The 13,275-nt window shown below is 42.8% G+C and overlaps 1 long non-coding RNA gene across 1 annotated transcript in view; it reads right to left on the minus strand.

Annotated features, from left to right (window-relative positions):
- Positions 1–3,800: 3,800 nt before the first annotated feature.
- Positions 3,801–13,275, minus strand: part of LOC135320512 (uncharacterized) — a 257,975-nt gene continuing 248,500 nt past the window's right edge. The window contains exons 5-8 of the long non-coding RNA XR_010379680.1: positions 13,034–13,219; positions 11,092–11,151; positions 10,341–10,561; positions 3,801–4,279 (exon numbers count right to left, since the gene is read on the minus strand). This is a non-coding gene — a long non-coding RNA (uncharacterized LOC135320512). The remainder of the gene's footprint in view (positions 4,280–10,340; positions 10,562–11,091; positions 11,152–13,033; positions 13,220–13,275) is intronic.

Raw genomic sequence — 13,275 nt, forward strand, 5'->3', positions numbered from 1 at the left:
AGCTGCTGCCACACCCCAGCGAGGATATGCCTGAAACCCAGCCTTTCAGCCACTCACAGTGGTGCCCTATGAGCAGACTCAGAATAAGAAAGGACAGGATACTGTCCCTAGATAGCTAGGTGCTTGCCAAAGGAATGAATTCAATAACCCATATATTTGCTTCATCCCATACATAGAAAAGCACTAAATACTTGAACTTGAGATATCTGGCTTTCTTTAGATAACAAGCAATCTTTTATTGTTCCAAGTACCTGGTCTTTGTTGTAAAGCTCCTATTTATCCAAGCTCCTCCCCTACCTCTTGGGAGCAGTCCCTCAGAGATCTGAGAGGCTGTCATCCAGGCTCGAGCCCTCCCGCCAAATAAAACATAACTCTTAAATTTTAGGCTGAACGATTATTTCAATGAAGTCCCAGAATAGACACAACTCATCAATTCTGTAATGGAACACACTGAATCAGGAACCAAAAGCATGTTCTAGTCCCGAAAAACTACGGTTTCCTCTTTCTTCCTGTCATTATACAATCCCACCAGAACTCATTAATTTGCTGTCTGCACGCTTGGCAACCAAACTCAGAGAAGATTCAACTTAACAGAGCTCCATGCTGGGGAGAAACCCCCGCAGAAGCACAGCGGTCGGCCTGCCCTCCCGCACGCTCTGCTGACCCCTAGTGTCCTCCGTGGAGACCAGGCCAACAGAACTGCTCCAAACAGCTACAAAGTCCCACAGATTAAATAAAAGCATTTTATTTTATACTATATGTTATGTATATACTCATCTCTGAAAACAGCTTTGCCAGAAGCCCAAATCTTCAACATTAATCTGCAAAGGCAAATCCGGTCCCCAAGGGAAAACAAGTTTTAAGATGATGCTATGGCCTCCAAAGTCCTCTCCAGGACCATCAACCAAACTGCCTGCAGGCCTGCAGCTGCAGGCGGCTACATGTCTGCTTTTAAAGCAACCCCTTCCTGCCCTTGGGCACTACAATGTCCCTCTACGCCCTCCCTTCTCAGGTTAAGAGCAGCTGCTGCAGAACCTTGCAGGGCAGCACTGACAGGACTGGACAAAAGGATCAGAGCTAAACTAAGCCTTCTGATGACACGAGCTGTGTCACTTTACAGATGAAGATATATATAGAGAGGGGTGGGGTGATATTGCTCAAAGTCACACAGCTAATAAGTGGCAAAGTCCATACCTCTGCTCCTCCCTCTGGCGTGATGCCCCAGCTGGGACGCCCACAGGGTTATCTCGTGCCTGCCTGACCAGTCCTTTACTGTCACTCATAACCCACAACACGGTCTGACCCTAGCCTGCCTTTTCAGCATCTTTTCCTTCCAATCTCGCAGGAACAAGGCTGCTTGGGCCACTTTATGACTTCCGGCTTCCCAAAACCTCCATGCCCAGGCTGGTCTTGCCTGTGCATCCTTCCCCATGCTCAGAGGCACTTCTTCCCCTGCAGGAGGACTTTTCCACTCTCCGCAGGGACACCCCCTCAGGGGAGCCCTCTTCTTGCCCTCAGAATGGCAGGTGTCCCAGGCCACATCCTGAGCTGCCCCATTAGGTCTGCGGGTGCTCAGGTCTGCTAGTCAGACCAGCAGCCTCAGAGCCAGGAATTATGCCCGGGTCACCCTGCAAACCTACTGCCCACCTCACAGCCCCCAGCCAGCAGGCTACCTGGAAGTCACAGCAAGTGCCCCACCCAATCCAGAAGTCTCTTCATTTGCCGGCACCGCTGATGACTTGTCTCCAACCTTTGGTCAGTTTTGCAAAAAAGAGCACCTTCCACAGTGAACAGTGGGTTTTCGCTTCAGCTCCCATCCTTACTGCAAACGTCAAGGGAAACCAAAAGGCCTTTTCTCAACACTTTTCTGATGACACCCTTCCACCCACTATACTCATATGCTCAAGAAAATTGGGTCCACGTGATTTTGTTTCCCTTACGCTAAGTGGCTCAACACACTGTGTGATTTTTTTTTCCTTTTTTGAGGGTATTTGTACTCAGTTTCTCGGCTTTAATCTGTTTTTGTCTCTCTCTTCAGTATCCCAAGCAGTTACCACTTCTTAGCCACTTCAGCAGCCTCCCTCCCAACATCTAGTCTAGGAAATGAGCTGTGATGAGGGGCCTGGAGGCAGTCACAGAAGAAGCAACTAAGGGACAGAGAGGGGACATAGTTTGCCCAAGGTGATCAGCCTCAACCCCCAACAGTGTGTTTCACGTCCCTCTGTTTAACTCTTATGCTAAACAAGCTAACTTTTTGTAGATTATGGTTATAAACAGATGAGGTATCAAAATACATACAAGGACACACATCAACTCTAAGATGTTCATTAACTTCACTATTTTGTTTCTATTTTTTTATTTCTATTAAAAAATAATTAAGAACCTCTGCAGTCAATATAGAAAAATGTTACTGGGTTTTAATCCAGAATATAGAGGTGTTGTGTGTCATTACTCATACTTATTTGTATGTTCACAAGACAAAATGATTTGAAGGTCTCTCTCCCCTCCTCCTACTCAGTACCTGCTCTCACCAGATCTCCCAGTCCACACATCTAACAGCCTTTCACTTCACCCACAGCTGAATTCATCAGTTTTCCCCCAGAGCTCCCTCTGCAGCTTTCCCTCCTCAGAGCACAGCAGGACCATCACTTACCTCATTAATCCACCCAGAAACCTGGGCCTTCCTCCATCCTACCTTCACAGACAGCATTCATCCTTTCATTTTTACCATCTAAACATGCCTTCAATCTGTTCGCTTTTACCCACTGACCGTCCCACCGCTCAAGTGGAAGCCACCAACACTGCACACCTGGACTCACGAGTCTCCCAAGTGTCCCCACAGCCGCTCTCACGTACTTGAGACAAAAGGGATTGTGTCACTCCCGCGGTTTTAGGACTCTTTTCAAACCCACTCTTCTTAGAAGAAACTCCCAGTTCTTCACCTGGTAAAGATCTTTGCCATCAAATTGTCAGCTCAGGGAGGGCAGGACACGCCCTCTCCCCTCGGCCCCTCCCTCTGGCAGAGCATCAGCTTGGGAGGACCTGCTGAGCTACACCAGCCTGTATTCTAACCCTGGTCTTGAGTTCTTAGCAAACTGCTTCACTTATCCATACAAACCCAAGGTAGATTAGAAAGATTTTAGATGTTGAGCTAGACTATTGATTTGGGGATTTTGCACTAGCAACCTGCAAGTACATGTTCTAATGATTCTGTCTTCTTAAAACCACACCCAGATTTAAGGAGTATTTGTGGAATGTCTTCGGAGTAAAAGGGACTGTACTTTAACAGACTATATGTTTTATAACATGAACAACCCTGACAGGGTCACAAATGGAACCACCTCACAAGTGACAGAAGACAGGTGAGAGGCACAAAGCAACAGGTCACAGAGATGGTAAGAGCAATGTTGTTTCTCCAACCCCCCAAAAATTTTTTGAAAGAACCGAAAACTCTGAATTTTGAAAGTAAAACACTATCATATAAAGAAATAAAATAAATAATCCTCTTCATCAGTGTTTCAAGATCTGACTGCAGAATTTTTAGCATGCCATACTGAATCCTAGCACAGAAAAATCAGATGGACTAGTGGTGAGTAAGTTCCAGGGAAACGGCAGCAATTCCTCCACTTGTAAGAGGACACACACTCAATTGTCGAAGGTGATTTTAAACCACATTCTGGAGAAATTCAGAAGATTCAGGCACCGATTCTAGATGGTGATGACACGGAAGGACGGGTTGGATGCATGCTTCTAACTGAGTCACCGGCATTCTTACACTGCAGGGGGAAATGGAGGCTCTCAGTTATGAGCAGAGATGTTCCTGTCATTTCTCCCAGGCCGTGCCTCGGGGACTCAGTGTCCTGCAGCAGCCTGGCCCCAGGCGAGGACCCGCAGCGTGGCCCACTCAACCAGGAGGGGCACTGTGCTTGAGAAAGCCCATCCCCGATGGGAGAAAGAGGGGCTGGTGGGGTTGTGTGTAACTATAAATGATCATAGAAATACACCTGCATACATTCATTTGATACAATTAATATTAGCAGGCTATTTAACAAAATTTCAATTGTCAGTGTTAATTTTACCATTCCTTTCCTCTTGTCCCCTGCACTCTGAGACAGGCTTAGGCTCTCTCACACCTGCAGCTCTGATGCAATAGTTGTGAAGTCATTTTACTTTGCTGCAAGTGTCCTCGCTCCCCGTGTCGCTGTGACTGTCGTCTCTTAACAGAGTCAGATGTCTTCCTGGATCTCTCCCTGAGTTCCTTGCTCCTGCTTCTCAGATCCTGAGATAAAGAACAGGTGAAGACACATGACTAGAAAAGGCACTGTGGACTTGACCAAAGTCCTCAGTGACCCCCTAGGTGAGTGCTGCCCACCCCTTACCTTCAATTCTCAACGTTCTGCCCAGGGTGACATACAGACAGGAAAGAGTCTTGGGCCCAATTAAAAGCTGTGAGGCTTGGGTGCAGGGAAAGGTGCAGGAGCTAGTTCTGGAGCCGGGCCCCTCCCCACCTCTGCTACTCTCTCCCCCGAGGCCCCGCCCCCAAGCCCCCAGGCTCCCTGATCTTCTGTCCTTCTCTTCTACACTACTCCAAGCCCTTTCCCCTTCCTTTAGTCCCTGATTATCCCCAGCTGGAGTGATTTTTTCATCACAGCATCTAAAAAAATTTCCTACAGCTGAAAAAGAAGTCTCCAGAGGTCAATGCCCACATGGTGGTTCCTGAAGAGAGCCCCTGGTTAGGGGGACTCTCACCAACACTCACAGGGCATCAGACATGTTGCAGGGTCGACCACCCCCAACAAGAATTTGCTGTGACCCCTATGCCCGCACAGCATCCCTGTTCACAAAACTTTAGTTGGGCCACTTATCCGTTATTAAGAAGCAAAAGTAAAAAAATTGCTCATGTTTCTTACTAAAATTATCTATGAGGTGGAAAAAGAAATTGTAATAGAAAAGAACAAATTTGACTCCATGTTAGATGTGTTCGTTTGTCTTTAAGCCTGTACCCTGTTTTCTAGGCTAAGACTTGTTATCTCTGCACCTTTTGTAAAAGAAAGTTGCCTTTAGCCTGGAATATCCAGGAGGGCCTATTCTGCGGGCTCTGATCTTTAAGGATGTTAGCTCTTCTACACTTATGTAGAGATGGCAAGTTGCAAAATAAAGAATAAACTTTGTTTTTTTGAGGTTTTACAGGGGTGCCATGATTTGACCCACATGGACAGCTGCAAGAACAAAGGATTCCAAGGAAATCAATTCGTACAGCAAGAAGTTTGCAACAACCAACCACACCCCCACCACTTTTTAGTATAAAAGGAGACTGAATTCTGACTTGGGGAAGAGAGTTCTCCTGGATATCAGTATGCCATCTTCTGAGTCTGCCAGCTTTTCAAATAAAGTCACTATTCCTTACTCCAAAAGCTCCTCTCCCGATTTATTGGCCTGTCATGCAGCAAGCAGAACGAGTTTGGACTTGGTAAATAAATGACTGCATTAGAGGTAGTATGTCTCCACTGTTTCCTCATTTCCAGTATGTCACAACCAATCAATTTTATATGCTGTTTAACAACACGACCAAAAAACCTATTATACGGAATTGATTCCATGGAAATAAAATTATTTCTTCTCCTTCAAAACTTTGTTCTTTTCTATTTTATTTTGTTTTGATTATTGAAAAGAAAATAAAAGTCAAATCATTTTATTTCACCTATTTTTTATAGCTACATATTGTAAATACTACAAAGATATTTAAATTGCAATAAAAATTGTTCATATATTAGTATAAAGATATATACACAATCAAAGCAGAGTAGGAAAGGAGTGGATATTTACTAAAAATCCACTGCACATCCAGTCTTTTACAAGCATATTCTGGAATATAAGCTCTATTATCCAGGGGTCCACCACCCCCATTCTCACTGCCGAGTCCCAGAGTAATCAACCTCCAAGGCACCAGCATAGAACCACGCGATCACTATTTTAGGTATAAATGAGGGAATTAGCTCTTTCAATTCTAAAACAGAAACCTTAAAATAAATACTGAACTTATTTACAAAGAAAATTGGACACAAAAAAGTAGTTTCTCCCCCAAGTCACAAAGATAATTACTGGTAAAGGCAATATTTGAACTCATCTGCCTGATTCTAAAAACTAAGGTGGAAATCCCCTTCGACTGTGGAGGTCCAGCAGCACAGCCTATCACCCTATCTTTGTTCAGATCTAGCTTTAGACAGCCTGAGACAGCACCCCATTCCTATGGAACTCGAGGGCAAACGATAACAATAAGGATTTTATATTCAGTAGTTTCTTAGGTCTCATTTATATAAAGTGTCAGCAGGTCAGCAGAAAACTCTGGGAAATATGAGTGGGTCCAGAGCTTTTTGCTGATAAGAAACAATCTATCAGGACAGAGTGACCTTCCCATGAGAGGCCTCCTGGACATAAACTAAAGGCAGCTGAGCAATGAAAACTAGCAAGACCATGGAACTCAAGCAAGAAAGATCCCTGCCATCCCCCACCCAGTTGCCTCTTCACCCACATGGACAAGATGGCAGAAGACCCAGGTTCTTGTCCAAGTTACACCATCATGGATTCTCACCCATAAAAATTTATGACTCTATGCTGTCTTAAGCCATTTCCAACTCAAATATGATGACACCAATATCTCAGCAGAATGTCTATGTCTTCACTTTCTCTCTTCTATTAGGATACTATATCTATGGCCAAAAAGCAGAAATCCAATTAAAAACAACATGCACGAAGGCTGGTGAAAGTCTGCCTAAGAGACTTTGTTCTCACGCTCAGTGAATGAAAACTCAGAAAAAGTGTTCCTTCTCCCTCTGCAAGTGGGAGGTAGCCTGATTGTGTGTGTGTTTGTGTGCACGTGTGTGTGTGTGTGTAAATCAAATACAATGCATTCTGGGATGTGTACAGATTTTTTTTATGTTACTGCCATTTCATGAGGATGAGCCAACCTTTAAAGTAACTTGAATCTAGTGTTCTGAGAGAGTCCCAGGATCTTTTGATGGAGGAGGGGAAAGGGGAAAGGAAAGGAGGAAAGAAGTAAATGAAGCAAAGGAGTAAGAATACTACTAGGGAAAGGCAAGACTTTAATTTTGTTCCTACTTGCATCACACACAAATTAGGGACTGACTTTCCCCTATGTCTCGTCAAGCACTGAGTTGCAGAAGAAGAGGCGATAGCCCATTTCTCACTGAGATTGTGACTGTACATGGCATCTTATAGACACAAATTATTTACCCTGATCAAACACTCTAGCAGCAGGCCGTAATTCTCCTGTTTTGAGAGACAAGAAAACAGGAGTTCAAAGAGGATGTATAACTTGAGAAAAGTCAGAGGACCAGTAAACTAAAGAGGATGAATTCAAACTCAGATCTGAATGGAGAGTCTGATCTTCCCACTCCCAGGGCTGGAAAATCCTTAACAGACAGGCTTCCCAGCTCCCTGCATTGTTCCTGGCACCAAGCATTTCCCATGGCGATGGTCTCCTGTTCTCACAGACACAGTGCTCTGTGCAGCCAATAACCTCCATTCGACCTTGATCATATACCTGCCTCACTCACCAGGCTTCTCCATACAGACAGGAAAGCTGGCTTTCAAGTGCGTACAAAGCCACCCCTGGTCTTACCTGGGCTCTTCAGTGGCTTTTCCAGCATAAAGGCAGCCATGAAAGTGCTCACAGTTTGTACATGAGCCACACTACCTCTCTCCATCTGTCTCCCCACCTATACTACTTAGCTATGACCATTTTGAGAATCTTGGAAACAAATTTTTAAAAACAGAAAAGAAAGTATTCTGTAACAAGTACTTAATACCTACAATTTTAAATGACAAGTTACAAAGTGATTATTTACAAATTGAATCTGCCTTCCTAGGTGTCAGTTTTAACAGTTAAAATATATAATAGCAAAAATTCTCACTTACAAAATTAACAAAAACATCAACAATAATCTGGAATAAACTCAAAAACAATTCCCATGTTGTACATGGAGAAACACAGGACTGTACTGAGGGGTAAAGTAAGAAGTGTGAATGCAGAGACATCAACATATTGTATGGAGGAAAGCAGTTTTGTAAAGATGAACGTTCTCTTAAAGATAATTCAAAACTTACTTAAAAATCCCATGACAGCTCTTATCTGTTTTTTTTTTAACTTGAGCAAAATATTTTGGAACTCTTCAGGAATAATAAAGTCATAATACTAGACAAGAAAATTGGGGATGGAAAAAAGAATAAAAAAATCGCACTGTCATATATTAAATAAATTTTTACAATATGTAAGATATAGCACTGGAGTAAGAAAGTAAGACTGACAGAAATAAACCATGAGCTCAAAAAGAGACTCTAGTGTACATAAATATTTTTTACAGGTGGGATTTCAAATCAAAGAGCAAAGTATGAATTCAATAATTGTCTTGGGACAATCAGAGAATCACCTGGAAAAACCAAATTCTATTCCAGTCATAATGACCACAAGAAAAATTACAGATAGTGATGTAAATATTAGAAAGTACTAATAACAGCAAATACAACTCTTTGCTCATAGTACTTCAACTTCTCCTCACTATAACAAGTAGTATTATCATCTCCATCATAGAGATTAAAAAATCCTACAGAGGAGATATATACCATTATAAGAAAGTATTTCTAAGAATACTATCAAGGATAAAACCCAAAAAGAAGACATTTACTGTCTTAAGATTATTTTTGGCCACAACAAAAATAAACCTACTGAACAAAATGAAAGGCAAGAAATGACAAGAAAAAGCTCTGTGATACATGTTAATGAAGACAAGGGGTTAATGTTCATAACATACAAAGAGCTGTCACAAAGCAACAAGAAGCTCCCTCACTTAAATGTGTGCAAAGGACAAAAGGGATCATTCACCTTTTAAAAGTCAGATGGCTAATGAGTGAAAAATGCTCAATACCTCACTAGTCATCAAGTGCAAACTAAAACAATGAAAAAGCAATTTTGCTCATCATATTGGCAAATGTTTTTAAAAAATATTCTAGGTAGTGTCCATCTTTGAGAGAACAAACTGAGCGATCTTTTTGGAGGACGACGTGTCAATGGATATGTAAACTCTGAAAAATGTGTGTACACACAGACTGAACTCCATTTTAGGAATCGTTTCGTTTAGAAAAAAAATCAGTTCAAAAAGATGTACTCATCAGAGCATTTACACAGCACTTTTTACAATGGTGGGAAGAAAAGCTGAAGTGAAATCATATCCAGCGATAGAGAATTGGTTACATAAGTTATTCTACATCTTTTCATTCCCCGCAGGAGAAGGAATTTCTAGAGTCACTTGAAAGGAGCCTGTGATGTATGTAATTGTCACATCCAGGGACTAAATTTCCAGAAACCTTAACTAAAGGAATACTCATACAAGATCACAGGAATATTTGTACAAGAAGGACGCCAGTCAAACACCCTTTCTGACAGTGGAAAATGGAGAAAACTTAAGTATCCACCATCAAGACAATGATGCGGTAAATCAAGGCGAGCTGTGGGCACTAAGGGGCAGGCGTTTTGGTGTGGTCCAAGGCCTTGTCCACAGTACTCTCCCACCAAAGGTGTCCTTACACAAGAGACCAAATCTACTGCACATCAGGAGACCCCTCTACTCTATCTGAAAGGACCGGGTGAGTCTGGAGTGGGAGGACGTCTATGATATACACCTCAGTGAATAAACCGAGCTGCACAAAACATATAGTATGGCCTTATTTTTCAATAAAGCATATATACACACACATATACATAGATTTCTCATATACATGTATGTATGTGTATATATATATGACAGGCATAAAGGTCATGAAATATATACACCACATTGTCAGCAGTTTTTACTCTCAGGAAAAAAAGGGGAAGGGATGTAGGGGTCTTTCGGTACCACCACAGTTCTCTTTTCAGTATTTCAGTTAAATATACTTGGAATTTAAAAGTTTATTTAAGTCCGAAGTAAAATGGACGATGCCTCCACAAGACAGAATGCTATACTGGTCATTAAAAATCATGCCAGGGGAGAGAGAATACTGTAGAAAAACATGTAATAAGCCGAATGGAAAATGGAGGTCTCCACAAAGTAAACAGGCACAGAGTGCTCGCTGGTTTTTATGACAGACGTAATACACACTGATGAAAAGAACAGAAAATAGATGTTAAAGTGTTAATTATTATCTCTGAGTAGTGGGACCAGGATAGACACTTTTGTCCCATTTTTCAGACTTATTATATTAAATAAACATTATTTTTCATCTGAAAAAAGCATTTTTAGATGTCTAGTACCACACATTGAAAAAATTACACTAGTACTTACAGAAATAACTAGGAGACACGGCAGCAGCGTCACACAGTGTAGAACGGGCGATCCTGATTAACATCGTGCAGTTACATAAGGACCCACAAAGTGAGAGCACCTGCTGTCATAGGGCGTAGCCCCCTTCTATTTGTCAGTTGTGTCTTCAGGGCTGAGGCAGTTCTGAGCACGGCCAGTGTCAGTGCTGGTGTCTGGATGGATGCCACTGGAGGTGAGGGCACCTGCAAGCCGAGAGGAAGAACAGAAATCATCCTCTGCTTTTTCTGTCTTGTTACTTTGTTACTTTTGAAGAGAGGTGTAAATAAGATAAACTAAATCTTCCCTACTAAAATTTCAGTAATGAAACCGTTTTTAAAGTGTTCACAACTTATAATCTGCCTATAACTGTCTTTTCAACAAAGCATCATATTTCTTAAATGTTAATTAACTCAGTTAATTAACTACCTGTTGAAACCTATTAAAGAACATGAAATGCACTATGTAAAATCACCACGCCTGCAGTGACTGGCACAGCTGTCTTGATAGCAGTGCAGTCAGCCCCCACCATCCCGTGGCCCTGAGCTCCTGATGCTGCTAAGAGAGCACGCTGCCACCTCAGATGGAGAGAAACGGTGAAAGCGTTTTCTGAAATCTACAGCACTGACAAAACATAACTGACATATCCCAGGCTCCTTTGAGGCTGTCATTTTCTGTTTCTGGCCTACACCCGTCAATGAGCAGAACCACCCCATTCCCGAGCCATGGGACTCACGTGGGAAGCAGTTTTGGAGAAATTTCCAGGTATAGAATGTAACCAACTATACATAGAACTCTGAAAAAAGAAAAGATGCAATACTCTGATTTTGGAAGAAACTCAACATATTCTCCTAAGCCTTAGTAGCTGGAAAGGCTGGGCATCTCCTAAGCCACTTATTTATTTCACAGCCAGTGAGCATCTCCCACAAACCCTGTTTCCCTGTGTCTGCTGGGAGCCTCAGGCACACTGTTGCTGTCGATCTTATAAGTCACAGGGCTGAGGCGCGTGTCTCACGCCTGCAACTCTCACACAGGCTCGCCTCCTAGCCTCACTGTCTGAACTTGGCCCCATTTTCTCACCTGTTAATTTGGTATCTGTTCTTCTGTAAGCTGCCTGAAATGCTTTTTGGAACAAGTCAGAAGAATCAGTGGGTAGAGTAATGGACAGATGGACAGGTGAGAGTTGGGGAGACAGAGTGACTCCAAGAAAAGGGGAACAAAGAAAATTTCCTATGCAGAACCCTCTTCTAGTCAGGGAAGAAAACCACCACGGAGAAGTGTGAAGAGGCAGGTGGCTTAGGACTGTTTCCTGGATTCCATGAAAAGTCACACCAAGAGATGAGAGGGTAGAACTATAAATAATAAAAGAAAAAAGCATGCATGCTTGAAAAATATATCTACAATATGTACTTTCTAAAGAATAGATTCAAATCAGCACGGCCCAATAACACAATCCTTGGGTATTTACAGAAGTGAGAATCCCATCTCCAAACCACAAGGCATCCCTTCGGAGCACTAAGAGTCTACACGGGACGGTCATAAAGCTGTCACCGCAAAAGCGATGCTATCCTGCCCTTACGAGGAATGAGCAGCTGTGCTCGGGCTGCCGACGCGCGCCATTTACACCCCACAGCACCTCTACGGGAGAGGGCCGCCTAGCGAGCCCCATCTCTGCAGGACAGAAAACAAGTCCGGGAGAGGCTAAGCCGACCTAACAGTTCTCCATCTCACAGGACTGGTCACTCCAGAGCAGGACTCGAACTCGGACCCACGTTTGTAACCGCAGTACTACCGTGATTTGTGTGCTTTTTGTGTGTATAATACATTTGTTTCCGGCATGAAAGGATATTTAACAAATGTTCGGTTGTCTTGTCTATCTCATTAGCTCACAATCTTTATATTTTTGAATTGTACTCTTTTCCCCTGGAGAAAGGAACGGAAAGAGCGGGGGTCAGAATGAGATGGGGCTCCATTCTTTATCTGTTACCTCATCTCATCCAGTCCCCAACCAGGGAGAAGGAGCAAATGTTCTCTTCATCTTTAAAGAGAGAGCTCCACTGATGGTGACTTACTCAACTCCAAAACCAAGTCTGGGAGAAGGGCACAGACAGCAACCAGAGAAGTATCACCCGTAGGAAGGAGAAAAGAGCTCAGGGGAGGGCTCAGGGGGTCAGCCTGATTTAATTTCAATGGATAATATAATACTACAGACTAAAAATACATGCAGTGAATTTGCTATTTCTTGACATCTAGCAAGTTTTCATAGCCCGCATGAAACATTATCGTGAACTAGTTAAAGGAAGAGTACACACTCAGGGAAAATCAATGCCACAGGCAGGCTGAAACCCAGGCTGGAGGAAAGGAAGAGAAAAGGCATAGTTAAGAAGAGGGGAAAGTCTGGGAAAAAGACATCATCACAAGGACTCTCCAGCATCATCCAGCTATCATATAATCATTCATTCAAGAGAGAGTTACTTAGGTCCTATTTTGTGCAAGATTTTACACAGGGCAAAGCAAGAGTGCAGCGTCCATGGTGGCAGCAAGTGGCGGGGCTATAATACAATTCTGATCCTGGTACCTTGCACACTTGTACTCAGTATAAAGGCAAAAAAATAAGGTAAAATAATACTATGTAAACTCTACGCATTGTTGAAAAAAATTAAAGAAGACCTAAATACCTGTACAGACACACCACGCACATTCCTGGATCACATGACAACGCTCTTGGGATGGCAGTGCTCCCCAGAGCGATCTGTATACTCAACGTGGTCTCGATCACAATCCCAGCGGGCTCCTCTGCAGTAACTGACTAGCTGCTGCTACTATTCATATGGGAATTCGAGGGACTCAGTAACCAAAACGTACTTGAAAAAAAGAAAAAAATGAGAGGACTTGTAATTCTCAATTTCAAACCTTACAA

The sequence above is a fragment of the Camelus dromedarius genome, unplaced genomic scaffold, assembly GCF_036321535.1.
Source record: "Camelus dromedarius isolate mCamDro1 unplaced genomic scaffold, mCamDro1.pat HAP1_SCAFFOLD_176, whole genome shotgun sequence".
NCBI classification, from domain to species: domain Eukaryota; kingdom Metazoa; phylum Chordata; class Mammalia; order Artiodactyla; family Camelidae; genus Camelus; species Camelus dromedarius.